Genomic DNA, 17,187 nt, shown 5'->3' on the forward strand with positions numbered 1-17,187 from the left:
AATATGTAGGATGTACACGTGTACCTTTATATTATTATTATCATTACATAATATTATGTGTACAGTGTACGTCGTCGTTTCGTGCGTCAACGCGCCGAGAATAATTGTGATAAGCGCGGAACATCGGCAGCAAGTGAATGCATATTATTATATACACACGGGCGGGCACACGGCACACATTATAATATCAGTCAACATAGATAATACGCAATTTAAACGACCGCACCGTCTGCACCACGTTGAAAATATATGACTTTTGCGTAACGATATTTGACCAAGGATTTTTATACGTTGGGCATTCATGGAAAATGCGTGTAGTCAGTTAAATTAATCACTCTGTATGCGTGGGCCATGGGTGTACACTATAAATACAATTATATGCTATGAAAATACCGATTCACTGTGCTAGGCGATAGTTATAAAATATATACAGAGTGATTCACCAGGCATGCTCAGTGCTCACCGCCATTTTTTAAATGTAATAATGAGTTTATTCAGATTCCGATTTTTTTAATTTTAAAATATAATTTAAGATCATATTATTTTCAAATTTTTGGGAGTTTTTTGTACATCTTATGAGGCTTATTCTGTGGCGATACAAACGTCGGTTTTCTAATGAAAACCCCCTTTTTTTTTGTTAATTATGTTAATTAAAATTTGAACTAACAGTCTGTCATTCATTAAAATTATTATATTAAATATAATACCTAGTCCTTAAAATGTATGATACAAAAATACAAAATAATATAAAATACAAAAATATAAAATTGATTTAGTATCTGATTTAGAATTAACTAAATACTTAAATGTATTTATACTTGGATCATTTTTATAAATGATAGGTAAATATCGAATGATTAATATAAATTAATATAAATTACTAACATTTTCAAATTACTATGGATATATGGTAGTTTAGGGCCCTTATATCATCCAAACCCATTATCATGGACCTATTATCCTTTGTACACAATGTTAAGTAACTCAAAAACTATTAGTTCAAGTTTTTATTTTGTACGTCCACATTTTCATGTAGTATAAGTATAGGTGGGTTCTTGATCTAACTATCAATGCCTGAAATTCCTTAATAACACGATATCATTATTGTGCTTACGTGCAGATTGTGTGTTATATTAAAATGAATAAATAAAAATACGTTTAATTATACAACAAAAATCCGAAATCAAGTACCTACCCGATACCGACAATTAATCCTAGTACTGAAAATAAGGATGATGATAATAATAATATTATTATCTTCACTGGTATTACTGCTTCCGCAATGAAAATGACAAATGTGAATAGTCATTATTGATACTCTGTAATAATTGGTATTACATTTAATCGCGTTTCCAAAAGTTTTAACTTATCTTTATTAATTGTTATTGCTGTTAAGATGTCAATATAAATAACAATTTATAATTCTAATAAGTTATGAGTTTTTAATGTCACCACTCGCCAGTAACTTTTTTTTATAACTATTTTAATACTTTTATAAAATATGTGTTGTATATAATATTATATTCTCGAGAATTGAAGGCAGCCATAAAAAATAAATGTAGGTAAGTACTCGGATATTTTGAAACATATTTTAGAACTTGAAATCATGGACGCCCACAGTAAATAAACAATAAATAATCGTGACCCATCTAACAGCGTTGAATCTAATGCTAAAATATCTGATTGTGACACCTGGCTACGATAAAATAATCTAAATTGGTTATTGATATTATGTTAGGTCCGTTACATCAGCACTAAGACTTCAAAATTCTGATTTAAAATGAAGAACTTTTTGTTAAATGTTTAGAAAAGTTTTATTTACAAATTCAATCATTATGCAAATATTATTAATATCTGTAAAAAAAGGTTGCAAGAACTTTAACATTCAAAATTTGATACATGCACCTGTAAGTAAAATTCGTTTACTACGGTGCTCGAGTGGTTTATTAGTCTAACACGTCCATTAGGGAATCCACGAATCTCCGTGTTTCACCAGTAGCTCAAAACTAGTTCACACTATGTTGGAGTTCTGAATAACTTATCTAGTAAATGTGTGCAAACATTTTATGTGCCATTTTTACTTCAGGAACTTAGGTACTACTTTTAAGTAGTGAAAAAAATCCATATAATTTGATTTTTTTCAATGCAGTTTTTTTTAATCCAGTGTATAATAATTTACTAATAAATGCTCACTATGCTCACTTATGTAGAGGAAAGGTGTACAAAGTGGCCATAGCGGGTAAAGTGGTCATGTCTTATTATTCTGTCGTAAATAAATAAACAGCTGGTTTCATCACGTGGATTGGTTCATTGTTATCATATTTATCAACTGATAAACCACTATTGATAAAAACTTTTACCATTTCCGTTTAAAAAAAAAATTCATTTTTGAATGTTGTTGATGTAAGGGAAGTGCTCTGAATAAATAATTATATTTTATAAACATAGTAATTAATATACCCAAATAATTGTTTTTCGAAATCTACAAAAGTTTTTATATGTTATAGAAATAGCTTAAGTTTAATCCTATTGATATTTTTTTAAATAGTAAATTAAACATTATTAAAAGGGCAAAGTGGTCACTATGGTTACCATGGTGACCATAGTGGTCACTATAGTGGTTTATTTATTTGTTTTCAAAAGCTTATTAAAGGCTTATGTATATTTTATAAAATAACTTTGTTACTCATCAAAAAAGTTTGACTAATTTATTAATTAATTATAAAAATATTAATAAGAGACCCAACGCTTGAAATGAAGTTACTTATTCATCAAAGAAAAGTTGTAAGAATATAATAAAAGTTGTATTATATATGTATATATATATATTTATGATAATATTATAAAATAATGAATAATAATAGAAATTTTAAACCGGCGGTCAAAGTGGACATTGACTGACCACTTGGAACACATATAGGTGGGCAAAGTGAACAATTTTGTACTTTTTAAAAAAATGAAAATAACTTTTTATTTATTTGTTTAAAGTAGTTTCTGATTGGAAATTATGATTCCTTAACTAGTTTAGTTTAACTAGACAATCCTGAAGGTTTCATAAAAAAAAATAAACTCCTTAAGTGTGAACCTTAGTATGGCCGCTTTGGTCGCCTTTCCCTGTTGTCTGGATACTTAAAGCTTCTAAAGCGTTTTAGTAGTTACTAGTTACTAGGAATACAACTTATTACTTGCCTTAAGTATTAACACAATGTGAACTGCGTATATGAGGCACGTGATAGGAAGGTGCAAGCCAATATAACTCGGGAGAACTCAGGTTATATTGATAAAAAAAAATCAATACCTATTGACCACAAGAATTGACCCCACTAAAATATAGTAGGTAAGTATATAAAATTGTAATTTCGATAAATATGATTTGTTTGTTGATACGACGACATCCCTTGCAAAAAGCAAAGTCATAATTTTAGTCACCGAATACTGTACCGTTCTTTATCTTGTTTATTATAAAATCAATAAAATATTGCCTACTGCAGAAATTCAATAAATAATGCCATGTTTTTTATATTTAATCTTATAACATTAATTTTTACTATCAAGAATTCACATTTATAAAAAAGGGGTTGTCAAAAAAAATTTAGCATTGTGGTGCGAAAATTCTGAATTTGTTTCTGAGAAATATCCGTCAGGCATCAAATATAATATTATATAATAGACATTTTGGGCATGTGGGGGTAACGCTTACTCTCTATACCAGGCATGTCAAACACGCGGCCCATGGGTCATATTTTTGTGGCCCGCGGCTACCAATATTAATCGACAAAAAAAAAATATATATATATTAATGTCGTGTCATGGCTATCTTAGATTCAGTATGAAGGGTTATTGAGGCAAGAAAAACTGAAAGAGTTTATATTAGACTTTGATTTTACAAATACTACATCGATGTATATAGACCCACATTATTTTATTTAGTACTGAACACAACACATTCTAAATAAAGCCAATAAAAGTTGTAAAAGCGTATGAACAATCGTATACACAGTTTATGTCTGGTGAGTCTGGGGACCTGTGGGCTGTGAATGATGGAGGTAGATGATGTGACATGATGTGCGTCTTACCTGGGCTCGTACAATCCTCGGGAAATGGGCGACGCGTAATCGCGATGATAAATTTTACAAATATATTACGTAGGTGGGTACGATAATACTCATTAGTCATTACGCTTGAATTAAAAATACGTTTTCTTGGACGACGGAGTGAAAAACGAAAATGTAGGTAGGTATTATTATAAATATCGCGATATAAACCAATGGGCGGTGGTGACACGGTGCATAACGCCACTAATCACTATTCAGTGGCATATATAGGATTTAATTTCTAGGGGGGGGGGGGGGTTGAACACCTAAAACTACCCCTATATACGCTAATGTTACTATTACACAAAGGTTGTACTTTCATTTTACAAATTTGTAAATAAACCTATGCAATTACATTATTTTATGTAAGTACCTACTGAATAAAACACGTTCTAAATAAAGCAAATATTGGTCGTATAAGCGTATGAATAATCGTATACAACAGTTTATCCCTGGTGATACTTACAAGAAAGTAGGGAACTGTGAATGATATAGATGATGTGACATGATGTGCGTCTTACCTCGGCTAGTACATTCCTCGGTATACGGGCATCGCGTAACCACGATGATGGCGTTCGCAAATATATTATGTACAAATGTACAACAATACTAGTTCGTTACGCACATAAATTACAGCACACCAAAATTATACGTTTTCGTAGATGAACGAGTAAAAAGTTAAAACGGTTTCATCGAAAATGTTGAATGGCGTGACAGGCGCATCGACAATGCCTGGAAAATACGTACGACGAGTGACGGCGATGATGGCAATCAACATCGACAACATTCATTAAGATAATATTATTATTTATTTTATTATCTCTGAAAAATAAAGCTCGCGGATATACTGTATGCAATGTGGATGTTGAGGGCGAGTTTATACCGCGGTCGAGGTGACCGTGGCCCGGTCCAAGTGGTTACCGATTGGGTAATCACGATTTCTTCCGTTGGTTAATAGTTAACACGAAAGTTAAAAGTCGCACGAACTACCCACGGTTTCAAGGCACACAGGCCTGGGGCATGATATAACTAACCAGGTATGTAAGCAGCTTATCACCAAAATACAAGTTTTGGTCCTAGTTCGCGCTGGTGGTCACAGATATTTTCGTTATTCGTACAATTTGGTTGTATATTCCTTAGAAAAGAAAACATATTTTATCGTTTATTCCAATGACCACCATCAAAACTGCAAGTTTTATCAATTAATATCATGACAAGGGGGTTACAGTTTATACTTACACCGTGTCATGTCGTGTATTTAATGATCGTGTGCCTTCGTGCCGAGCCTGTGCGTGCATTTTTTTTATTTGTATGCCAAAATAAAACCTACCAAATCTTCTAACACTACTCAACATCATAACATATTATTGAGAGTCATGGGCTCTGCGAGTACATATTATACTATATTATAATTATATTATATTATATTCACAATGTATATGGACATAAACCACTCTTGTAATAGTCGTGAATCGTGACCTTTTACAATATACAAAATATGATCTAAGTATTAAATAAAAGAGTCCAGAGCACCTTCACATAATCACATGATGATAACATTTTCATTTTTTTAGTTATTATTTTTCTGCACATATCTGTAACCACACGGTCAAAAGTTTAAATATTCAACTATGTGGTATCGTTTGGTTACTGTGGTATCGTGTGATAAAAAAATGATATGCCATATGGTATACCTTAATTGAACCACGCGGTTCAGTCAATCAGAAGAAATTATTTTACTTATAAATTATTGTGATTGGACGTTACTAATTGTTTGGTATCATGTAATAACCAAGTTGCAATCCAGTATACCAAGAATTGACTACAATTCAACTTTATTGAACCAACATTGTTACCAGTTATAATTTATAACCATATAGTTACCACGTCCTCACATGACACGACACACGACCAAGCTGTGAATCCGGTATTAGTTCTTGAGTCATAAAAGATAACCCGCCCGCCGACCGATGCTCGATGGTTATTTTTATCACATAGTTTTTGCGTTCTCGTGTGAGATGTCATTCCGACCAAACTAATATTATAATAGTGTGCACATATTATAATCACTTATTTACAGTCCGACGAAACGCATCACCCGTTTCCCGAATGATTACCAACCAAAAAGCGGAGCATCGAGATAAGACGCACATTAGTCACCTATATAATATGAGTTATATTCATTTGTTTCCTGCAATAGGCTAACTTACAGTAGGGCGACGCCATAGGGTCGTTATTTAGAATTTATTATAATTTACAAATAATGTAGGTACTGCTTGTGTGATATGTGACTATAAGATTTGTATAAGATGATTTCGACTAGGTATCTGTTTTATATAATATTATAGAGGTTACCCGAAAATAAAATATGGTTAACTACGTCAGAAGTATTATCGCATAGTAAGTAGGGGCGGGGCCCGTTTCGCCCAAAAATGACCCTCTCCGTTTCGCCCAAATTTTGTTTCCATATGATTCCCGTTTCGCCCAGAGTAGCTTGAACCAATTAAAAATTAAGTTGGCAATGATAATAATATTTTAATAATTGAGTTTCATTTAGCGTTATCCAGAAAACACCACGAGGAGAAAATCTCTTTGTTTTCCAAGAAAAAATTTTTTTAATACATAAGACGAGTTTATTTTTATTCCCCTTGAAATTTCAGTAATCGAGACTCGTCTGTATATTATATTTCTTGATTACCATTTATCAGATGTGTTGAATTTTTTTTTAATTGGATTGATTGTACTTATACCTGTTTGTACAAAATAATGTATACAATTACATTTTATTGCCAATAATTTACATTTATAAGATTGGATGTGATTAGATGGGAATTAACACCAACGCACTATGAATATTAAATTATTATTCTAACTTCTTATAATAATGTCCACGAAAAAATAAATAATCGCTATTCTGTTTATTAATTTCATATCATCGCATCGTGCATAATTAAACATAATATTATGATAAACTCGATCGAATTGAAAATCTTTTTTTATTTTGCAGGACGGCTTCAGCCGATTCGCTATTCTCCATTTAACCCTCTATTAAAACTGTTTACGAAATCACGAAATGGCTGAGACCGAAACCTTCAATGTCTGAAAAAACAAATAAACTTTTCTCTCATTCGATGCACGCGCAATATGAACATAAGATAGATTTTCGGCTACCTAACATAATAAAAAAATATTATTTTAAAATAACTTTTGATTTATATGTCAAAATGTTAAGCAAATAACAACAATTCGACGATATTTTGTGCTGTTTAAAAACCGACTATACCTATATCGGATATGAAATTTATTATATACTTACTGCGTAGAACACGATTATAATACAAATGAAAATATTTTCATTTTCCTTATTAACGTTTGTAATGAGATTTGTTTTCCTGACATAACGAATCGTGTTTATTTATTGAAATAATAATAAAAGTCTATAAAAAAAAAAAAAAATTGAATTGAGTATTATAATATTTATTTGATCATGATTATATGTATTTTAGGAAGTATCGAAAAAAAATGTCAATAAGATAAAACCTTTATAGTTTTCTCTCGAAGATATATTATCGTTCTACAGCTGCAGGACCATACTGTTTGTAAATGTTTAAATCACGTAAACACTAAAAACGATTTCCATCGAATAGCATTTACTTTTATTTGTTTTATTATTATACTTTCTATTAATTTTACATGCGATCTTTATAGTTAGCTATTTAACTTTAAAATATTACCGGAAGCTTCGTAAACATTACGAGCTTATAGTGTGGGGTATTGGGTATACATAATATAATATTAATATATGTACGTTACATACACCTATTAAACCAGCTATTACCTATCTATTATATTTTTATTACACTATAAAATATAAATATATCTGTCTACAATATTGTATTATAGCGGATAGGTAGGTTAATTATTTAAATGCATTTTGAAAAAAAATATGCAAACATATACCTAATGCATTGATATAATTTAAAATGAAATATAGGTATAGACACCTAATTTCTGGATATTAGTACTATAAATCCATAATTAGTAATCTCCCAATTCAAGTTACTCACTGTCACTCTTCTGTAGTATGTTGTTACTCATTAGGTCCTACAGGTTTCAGGTACCTATTGTACATTGTCAGTATAGATTGTAGTTGTTTCTTTAAAAATGAAAAAAAAAATAATAATCTTAGGGCCGCTATGTTCACATGTCACTGGCAATTAAATGTATCTTATAAATACCCAAAATATAGTTAAATTAATAAAATACATTATATTATTATATAAATATTTTATGTATTCTATTATTAGTTCTTAATGGTAGTCCATACTACCTTAGCATAAAACAATTTTGATACAGCATAGCTTCTATATTATGTTTAATGTTTATGTATTAGGTATACAGAAAAAGATGCAAATACTTGGGTATGATGTTTGACCTAATTACATAACATTATTTTGTTGATTTCGTAACAAATAATCTTTAATTTAAAAACATGTACTCGACTATACTTGAATTTATATACATAATATATACCATCAAATAGGTATTGAATTAATCAAAACTGAAACAAAAAATTGGTTAAAAACTGCAGAATATCTACATATATATAGGTACCCACATAAATATGTCCAGCAAGCGGTGCAGCAGTCTAAACTCACAGTATTCGTTTTCACCAGGGGCGCATAAAAAGTGTGAAAATATGCGGATTGAATCGTATTTTTGTGGAAAAATATATTTCATCGGAACTGTATTTTCACCCTAGCCTATACGTTTCAATAAGTTTTATTTTCCAACGAGATATAACTCGCTATTTCTTTTTTTTTCAGTTTCACATACCTACATGTAAATAGAGCACATTTCCAAACTTTTTGTCTTATGTTGTAGGTACTATACGAATTATCGCCATGATCATCGAACGATAAATTAATTGAATTAAATGTTGAAATTAGTTTTGATTATTATATCCGTCGTAGTTCATAACTAGATTAAACTTAGTTGGGTGTATATTATTTATTATATGCATTAGGGCAATCAAAAAATTATTTCAAAGGAAACTTATACCTATATTGTTATAATATAGACTATACTATTATTATCTGTTAATACGCACGATTTCGTGCGATTTCAATGGTTTCAATAATTGTTATTGTCGGAGTAAAGTGTTTTTGACATCGGTACCTAATTCAAACGCGACGCGCGCGCTGAATACAATTTGCGATTACGGCCCGCCGACTGTTTAGGGTTGGATTCAATTAAGGCGATTGTCGTTTAACGTGTACATAAGGCCAAGTGGTTTAGACGCCCGGTATATATTATTATTATATACGCAGAACAGTCATAAGCAGGGTTGGGATTTTATAAAATTTGCATATTTCTTAAAAAATGCTTAAAAAATAGCAGAGTAAGATTAAAATATGTTTCATGATTCACAGAACTGAAATGAAAATATGATTTTGCATATTTTGTGATTTTTAGATTATAGTGCTATACTGCTATTTCTGGACTTTTTGAGACATTTTCACATTTTGACCTATTTTTCAATCGAAATTGGTCTTATTTTATGTGACAACATATTAATATACTTACGTGTTTTTGATTCTTTTATAATTTCTAAAGTAAATATAGATTATCTAAGTAAATATACCGATTATACAGACGCGCTGACGCGACGCAAGCAGCGGCATTCGTAATTTCATATTATTTGATACTAATTTTGAGCTTTTGTCATCTTCTGATTTTTATGGTTTTTTAATATTATTTACGGCTGTGATTATATAAATAAAAAATTATTTTTATAAAATTATAAAAAATTTTGTAAGGTAAAATTTAGATTTCCTAATTCCTAGTTTATTGGTCTAAAAAAGTAATTAAAACTATAATATAAATAAAAAATAAAATAATTGTTGTAATTGTTGAGTATAGCCATTTAAATGGGTTTCCCAGATTATTCTTTATATAGGTAAGTTTGATAAAAAAAATTAAGCCAATGTGATGTATTATCGTCTTTATAGTAATTTTAAGGTATAAAAATAACACCACGTGTAAAAAAAAGAACACTTGCGCGTGTACCGAACACGGATTTAAATAAGAAGGTCCGTGCACGGCGCGTAATAGCCGCAAAACGAATTTATCGTTACTACTTACTTTATAAAATGTATACACATTATACACACATATATATATATATATATATATATATATTATTACATTTTTACAAGGATTATTATTTTTATTAATAAAGGTACCTGGACTATAAAACCATCGAATCGTTAAATCGCAGAGGTATAGAGGATATATTATACGCACTGCGCCGAGGCAATATAATATACTAAAAATGTGTTCAGTACTGCAAGCGAACCATACTATTATTATTAATAATAGAAAAAAAAAATTTTAAACTCCTCGGCGTAAGTGCGCCCTTTTTTTTTTTATCGCGCCCGCTCTATTCGTATTTTATGCAGACACGTCCCAAATTGCTATTATCAACAACTATAAATCAAATTGTATGCGCGCGCGAGTTGCAATCCTACAGCAACGTCCCGCCGCACTGCAAGATATTATATTCCACCCAAAGTTATATTACTACTATTATTTTCACTGCTGAATGTGCATAGTGTATAAAATATATTTATTTATTTATTGGGCGGTGAGAAGTACTTTTCGTGTCGCAATCAATATCGTTGTTCATCAACCACAACCATCGCGCACAATGGTAGATATTTGCAAAAATAATTTCACAGCAGTAAACTCGCATCGACGATTTATTCGACACAACGCTATCGCGTGAGTAATTATAATATTCGTATTTATTTTTTTTCAAACAACAATGTGTATATGCGCACTTATAATATATTTTATCAAAAAAAAACCGATTTAAACTACTATAAACAGTTGAATTCAAATAAATATTCGTAATTCTCACTATTAGTTGTCGAGATAAAGACGAAATTCACTGTAGGTACACAATAAATTACGCACCCAGTTAACACGACGATATCAAAGGATTATGATTTGAAGATTTTAAATGGCTGGAATATATATCTTTTTAAAACCCTCAAATCGTATATTTGTTCAATATAACTCCGAATAGAGTACCTACACTTATCTATAGTTTGAAATAACGAAAAACGTTTAAAGAAATAATACCAGCTGCAGCAGTATAATATTATATGCTGCGAAGGTGTTTTATACAGAGTGCTTCGCTAAGCATGCTCACCCCCATTTTTCTTTAATAATCAATTTATTCAAATTTTGTTTTTTTAAATTTTCAAATATACTCAAAGACCAATTTTTCATATTCTTGAATTTATTTGTTTGTACTATTTTTACAAATTATAATATTATATTATGTTGATAGATTAATATTAATCACTTAAGTTTTCAAAACCCATTATCGTGGACCTATTATTCTTAGTAATAGTTAAATAATAAATAACTCAACAATCACTTGTACAATTTTTGATTCTGATACGTCAACATTATCAGAAAAATAATCCACAAAAAATTTGGAATAAAAAGGGGGGAGGTTGGTTGTAATTTTAAAAACAGAAGTTTGGATCTCCACCGGACATTCTTTAAGTAGTACTTACAAAAAAATCTCAATAATTTTAAAACATGGTCTTTATAATTAAGTATACTTAAAAATTCTAAAAAAGAAATTTTTCATTAACTGCATTGAAGAAAAATAATGCGGTGAGCATGCTTGGTGAATTACTCTGTACCCATAGTAGGTATGTGATATATTTTACCGTTTAGTTGGATAAATTTTGGTGGAAGACCATATTGTATATATAACGTGGCGTGGTTCTCATATTATTACTCTTTTCTTAACAAGTCATCTCAAGAACTTTCCAGACGTCCCATATACTGTTTTTACGACAGGTCTGCGTTAACCGCAGATCGTTGAATATAATATGTAAATAACTAACCATTAAAATTAGCAGCGAAATGAATCTTATATAGAGTAATTTTAATAGAATCCATTAGATGGAAACCAAATTTTGGTATCAGCTGTAGAGTACACGAATTCAAACATTCCGATTTCCCGCTCTTATTGGTGGTTGGAATAGAGAATGATATTAATTAATTAATTGATATTGTGTTATATTTTAGCCGTTATTGTATAATATTATATTGTTTTGAAATATATACAACGTACATATTATAGTATTAAACTACATACTGCTCACAACTGCAGCATTATAATATTTACTATTGTAGAAAACATACCCCTAAAATTACACAATCTATACCGTCATAAACATAAAGTTTCTGGGTTGGAAAGGAAAGTTTTAACTATTATGGTATTATTTTATTTACGTCTAATAGCTTAAATAATGTAAACTGAAACATGATATTATATGTGCGTTAATAGTATTAAAATAAAACCCAAATAAGTCGCTCTGCTGATCAGTAGTTTTCGAGTATACCTAGTAGTACCTACCTTGTTATACATGTATTTAAATTTAAAACTCAACATTTTAGTTTAACGATAAATCATTGCACATGGAAAACAATATTAAGCGGAGATGATGTGCAGTAAATTGCTCTATTGACTTATATTATAATATACTAAGAATATTAGTATAAGTTATTCATCTTTTTTTATAAGACGTATGTTTATAGTAGTTGAGGTATTTTTGGCATTTTTAGATAAAAACATAGCTTATACCTATAATATATTTATTATTATTAGTTACCATTTATTATGTTATTATAATTTATATTTAGAAACAACAGTGTGAATAATTCTCAGTAGCTAATTAGGCAGTCTAAATATCCTAAAAAAATTGTATTGTGTAAAAAAATAATAAATTACGTACCTAATGGTGAAAAGTTTCTAGTCTCTGCGATTAATATTTTTTTAATTACAGCATATAAGAACAAAGATCATTAGAGGAAAAATTGTTATTTTTCATTTAAATATATTTAATATTTTACTTTAAACGTAAACAAAATATGAATGAAATTTTATGAATTTTCAACTACAAAATAATTTATAAATGTTTTGAACATTTGAACTTTGAACGCCAATTGGCCACCAGAGACCATCCTCAAATAGTTGAAAACGGATTCATTCTATTTCTCTAAAAGTTGATGACAGAGATAAAAAAATCATTGTAATACCAATATATTTATCACACCACTCAGAATCTAAGATAATCTATATATAAACAGTATGATCGTTTAATAACAATAGTAGGTTGAGAATTTCAACCCTATCGAAGTAGAATAATATTTTATTATACATTCGTAAGCGCAAATGCAATTTTCACAAGTATTTGTTAATTAGCATGCTTTATGTATTTTATTATACTTCCTAATATCGTCGAATGTGGGTGAAATATATTTTGAAATTAATATTAATTTAAATATTGTTGATTCAAAACACATATTTATTGTAGGTAGGTATATCTGTTCACACGCCATACACTCTACTGTCAACTTTGAATGCAGTTATGCGAAAGTGTAATGACAAATTTCGTGTCTACAAAAAAATATTTGCATGGAGTGTAAATAATGTAAGTACCTAATAACTTTGTTGAAAGGGTTTTACTTCGGAATAAAAATAATTATATGCATGTTTTTGTGTATTAAAGATTTGGAATTGAAAATAAAATCCAATTTCAAAATGAAACATTTTATTCTGATTACTGCAGCTCATGTGAAAACAATTTTACACACGTGTTATTACTTATGGCTATAAATATATATTATTATTATACTCATGACGGTTATTGATCAGCATAATATACATATTTTAAGTTTTGCAGGTTATCAGGTTAAAATGGTTTAATAAATTATATAGCAATATATTTTAGAACCACTGTGGCGTTTTATATCACTGTTAACCCTAAATGACAAGTTTAATTATGTATTAATTTGTATCACACTCGCTAATTATATCGTCTTCTGAAACGATAAAACGTTACACGACTGAATTCCAATTTTCAGAGTAACCAATAAAAATATGAACGACATGGTTAATTTAGTCGGGCGTGGCTCTTTTCATTCATACGTTCAAATATGTTTCACGACATACTATGAGAAAAAACAAAGTCTTAAATAAATAAAATTTTTCACACAAAAACGTCACGTACGTATTATACGTATATTTTGTACTAAAAATATTTAATTTAAATATTTATGAATATTATATCATAATATAGACTTGATATAAATCTGCAAACTGCAGTTTATATAAATTATTTCGTTATAAATCAATAATATGCCTATGTATTACATGCAAATTTATATAATTAATATACTTATATTTTTTGTTTACTTTAACTATACAAACTTTTGAAATTGATTCATTTTTGCGAGAAATATTTCAATTAACTATAGAGTAGGTAGTCTAACTTCGTAAGTCTCGTGGTATATTTGAAATCGTTTAATTAATTGCAACAAGTACCTACGTAATAATATATAATATATATTAATAATATTTAATGATACAAAATAAATGTCTTAAAAGCATTTTATCAACAAAATGCTTATTTTAGCAAAATATCCACGCCAGTCTTTAACATTAAGGGTATTTTTTAGTAGAACATATTTTGATATAATTGGGACATTAAAAGGCCAAAAGTAAGAAATTCCAATAACTTGCTATTAATACGAAAAAATCTCAGGAATGAACACGCAACACGATAGTTTATAACATAATCAATTTTGTTTTTTGTTGTAATTCAGTATATTATAGAATAACCATGGGCTTGAAAAATTCACATTTCATTTGCATAAAAACTTTTTGATATGATGGAATTGTATGATTTATATATTATATTATAAGTACATTCAGAATTTTCTACTATTTTTGGTTTTATTTTCGATTTCTGTTGATAACGTTTCGGTTTCTGGAAAGTTTTTATTAAAGCAATTTAAAAATATCAAAAATACATAATCAACATTTTTTAAGTGTTTGAAATTTAAATTTTTATGAAATTGGATAGTAGTTGAAAAACAATAATGTTTCTTGAATTGATTTTAGTTATTTTATTTTGTTTAACAAAATATTGATTGTAAAGACTTGAAACTTTTCATCATTACGTACATAATTATTTTCTATTCACAATTCAATCTTCAACATTTTTAGATTAGGTAATTGAATATTATTTATACCACGAAACACAAACCTATTACAGTATTCTACGCCTCTACGGTTCGTCGGTAAATTGGCTGAAGTTATTTGCGGTATTTTGGCCAGAAATGAGTTCTACGTATTGAATTCAGAATGAGGAAAATACAAAATATAAGTACAATACAATATAAAGATTATAAACTATGTATAGAAATAGATGCTGACAGCTGACTCAACTCCTTCATTCTGAATTGGTTTTTTTGGTAAACAATGGGTTATCAATTAATTCAAATTTAATACATCCATCTGTAACGATTAATAATAATATGATCAATTAAGTTTATCTCTAGTCGCAAAACCAATTAAGCTTGATCATACAGGTAATTTAGCCGACCGACGTCCGTGTTTATTTTCTTATCATATACAAGACAAACAGTAATTAGAAAATACGGAACAACTCGATTCGTAAACAAAGCAAATTCATATTTTGGTCGACAGAATATTATCTAATGCGCAAAATATGAAAAATTTCAAATAATGGTGTGAATATTTATAAGGTAAATCTATCTACGTTTTGGCTTACAATTTTTTTTTTTTTAAAACTTTAGTCACTTTGTTTAAATAAAAAAAAAAAATACAGTTGTATACTCTTGTATTATATTACGTGTAGACTGTAAAATGTTTCAAACTCTCCAACAGCTATACTGTTTACTATTTTGTTATAAAATGTATTACACTTAAAAACTGAGTGTGTGTTAAAAACTATAAATTTATTGGATAGAAAAATTAATGTAGCTTGATATTATTTTTATAAAATATAATATAAAACGAGATCGGATACAAAGCTAAGATAAAGTGTAATAAACATAAATAAATCTAAGTGAGATTATTTTTGTTGTGATGAAATATATGGAATAATATATTGAGCGAGGCGGCTTGAACGCATGAAAATGAAAGTCAGAAGAAAAATAGTTTAGATTGAAGATAAGTGTTCATGCTGTCAGGAAAATGGAAAGATCACGGTAAAAGTGGTCAAAATTGTGGTAGGAGGGTTACCGAATGTGATGTCATCATTCCACTTGTTTGTGTTGACATATTTCATCCCCTACTTAATTTTCTTTAAGAATGTCATCCCTTACAATAAATTATACTATTCTAATCTGTCTCAAAATAAAAAGTATTTTTTTCACTAAAAACAAAATATTAATATTTTTATAAAACTTACATAAGATCAATATGCGTAGAGTGAACTTGTAGATATTAAATTATTTGAATACCATCATATTATTATGTACCTACATTACGACATCACAAAATTATTTCAAGTAGCTTTGACAACTGAAAAAGACAAAAAATAATTATTAGATGTTTGTTTTACGAAGAATGTGGTAGAACGATATTTTATAAATATATACAGTATTTCACTACTTAAATAGTAACGCAACATATTTTAACCTACTGACTATAGATTGAAATGATAATTTTAGAAAAAGATACATAACACAAAAACACACATTTTAAATCAATTATTAAACCGTTTACTCTTTTAGTGTGAAAATGTGCAATGTTACTTATATTTTTTAATTGTCACCTCATCTGATTATTACCAAATTCAAAAAGCCCTATTTTTTTCAAGCACCTCTGATGATTACACTTGTAGCAATTTTGAAGTTTCTTGTTGAAGAAGAGGGAGAAGAGGGTTTGTAAAGCAGAGATATTTGACTTTGGTTTTACGTTAAGCAAGTAAATACTATAAATAATTGAATACCTATAATAAAAAAAAATGACTTCCAGTGATAAGGACACGTCAAATTAAGTATCTAATAACACCCATCAATTGAAAATTTACCATCAATACTTATTTTAAATTAAGATAAAACCGTACTTGGTTTAACATTTTAATTGCACAAAGTCAGTCAATTTTTTAGGAAGAAAAAAGTTTACTTATCAAAGTTTCTTAAAAAAATAGGTTATAATAATAAGTCTTGACGCTTATAAGAATATTAGTTT

General features: G+C 29.0%; 1 protein-coding gene and 1 long non-coding RNA gene across 5 annotated transcripts in view; one reads left to right on the forward strand and one right to left on the reverse strand.

Annotated features, from left to right (window-relative positions):
* The window catches only part of LOC132950148 (neuropeptides capa receptor-like), a 150,847-nt gene that overhangs the window by 104,984 nt on the left and 28,676 nt on the right, over positions 1-17,187 (reverse strand). The window contains exon 2 of one of the 4 annotated variants that reach the window (XM_061021391.1): positions 16,403-16,515. The exons of 2 other annotated variants lie outside the window; for them this stretch is intronic. The gene's annotated coding sequence lies outside the window, so the exon portion shown is untranslated. Of the gene's footprint in view, positions 1-4,615; positions 4,823-16,402; positions 16,516-17,187 lie in introns of those variants that run through there. One more of the 4 variants, XM_061021393.1, reaches the window with a different exon arrangement.
* Positions 13,589-17,187, forward strand: part of LOC132950149 (uncharacterized) — a 123,838-nt gene continuing 120,239 nt past the window's right edge. Inside the window, exon 1 of the long non-coding RNA XR_009665186.1 lies at positions 13,589-13,615. This is a non-coding gene — a long non-coding RNA (uncharacterized LOC132950149). The remainder of the gene's footprint in view (positions 13,616-17,187) is intronic.

This window comes from Metopolophium dirhodum, chromosome 8, assembly GCF_019925205.1.
Source record: "Metopolophium dirhodum isolate CAU chromosome 8, ASM1992520v1, whole genome shotgun sequence".
Taxonomy (NCBI): Eukaryota; Metazoa; Arthropoda; class Insecta; order Hemiptera; family Aphididae; genus Metopolophium; species Metopolophium dirhodum.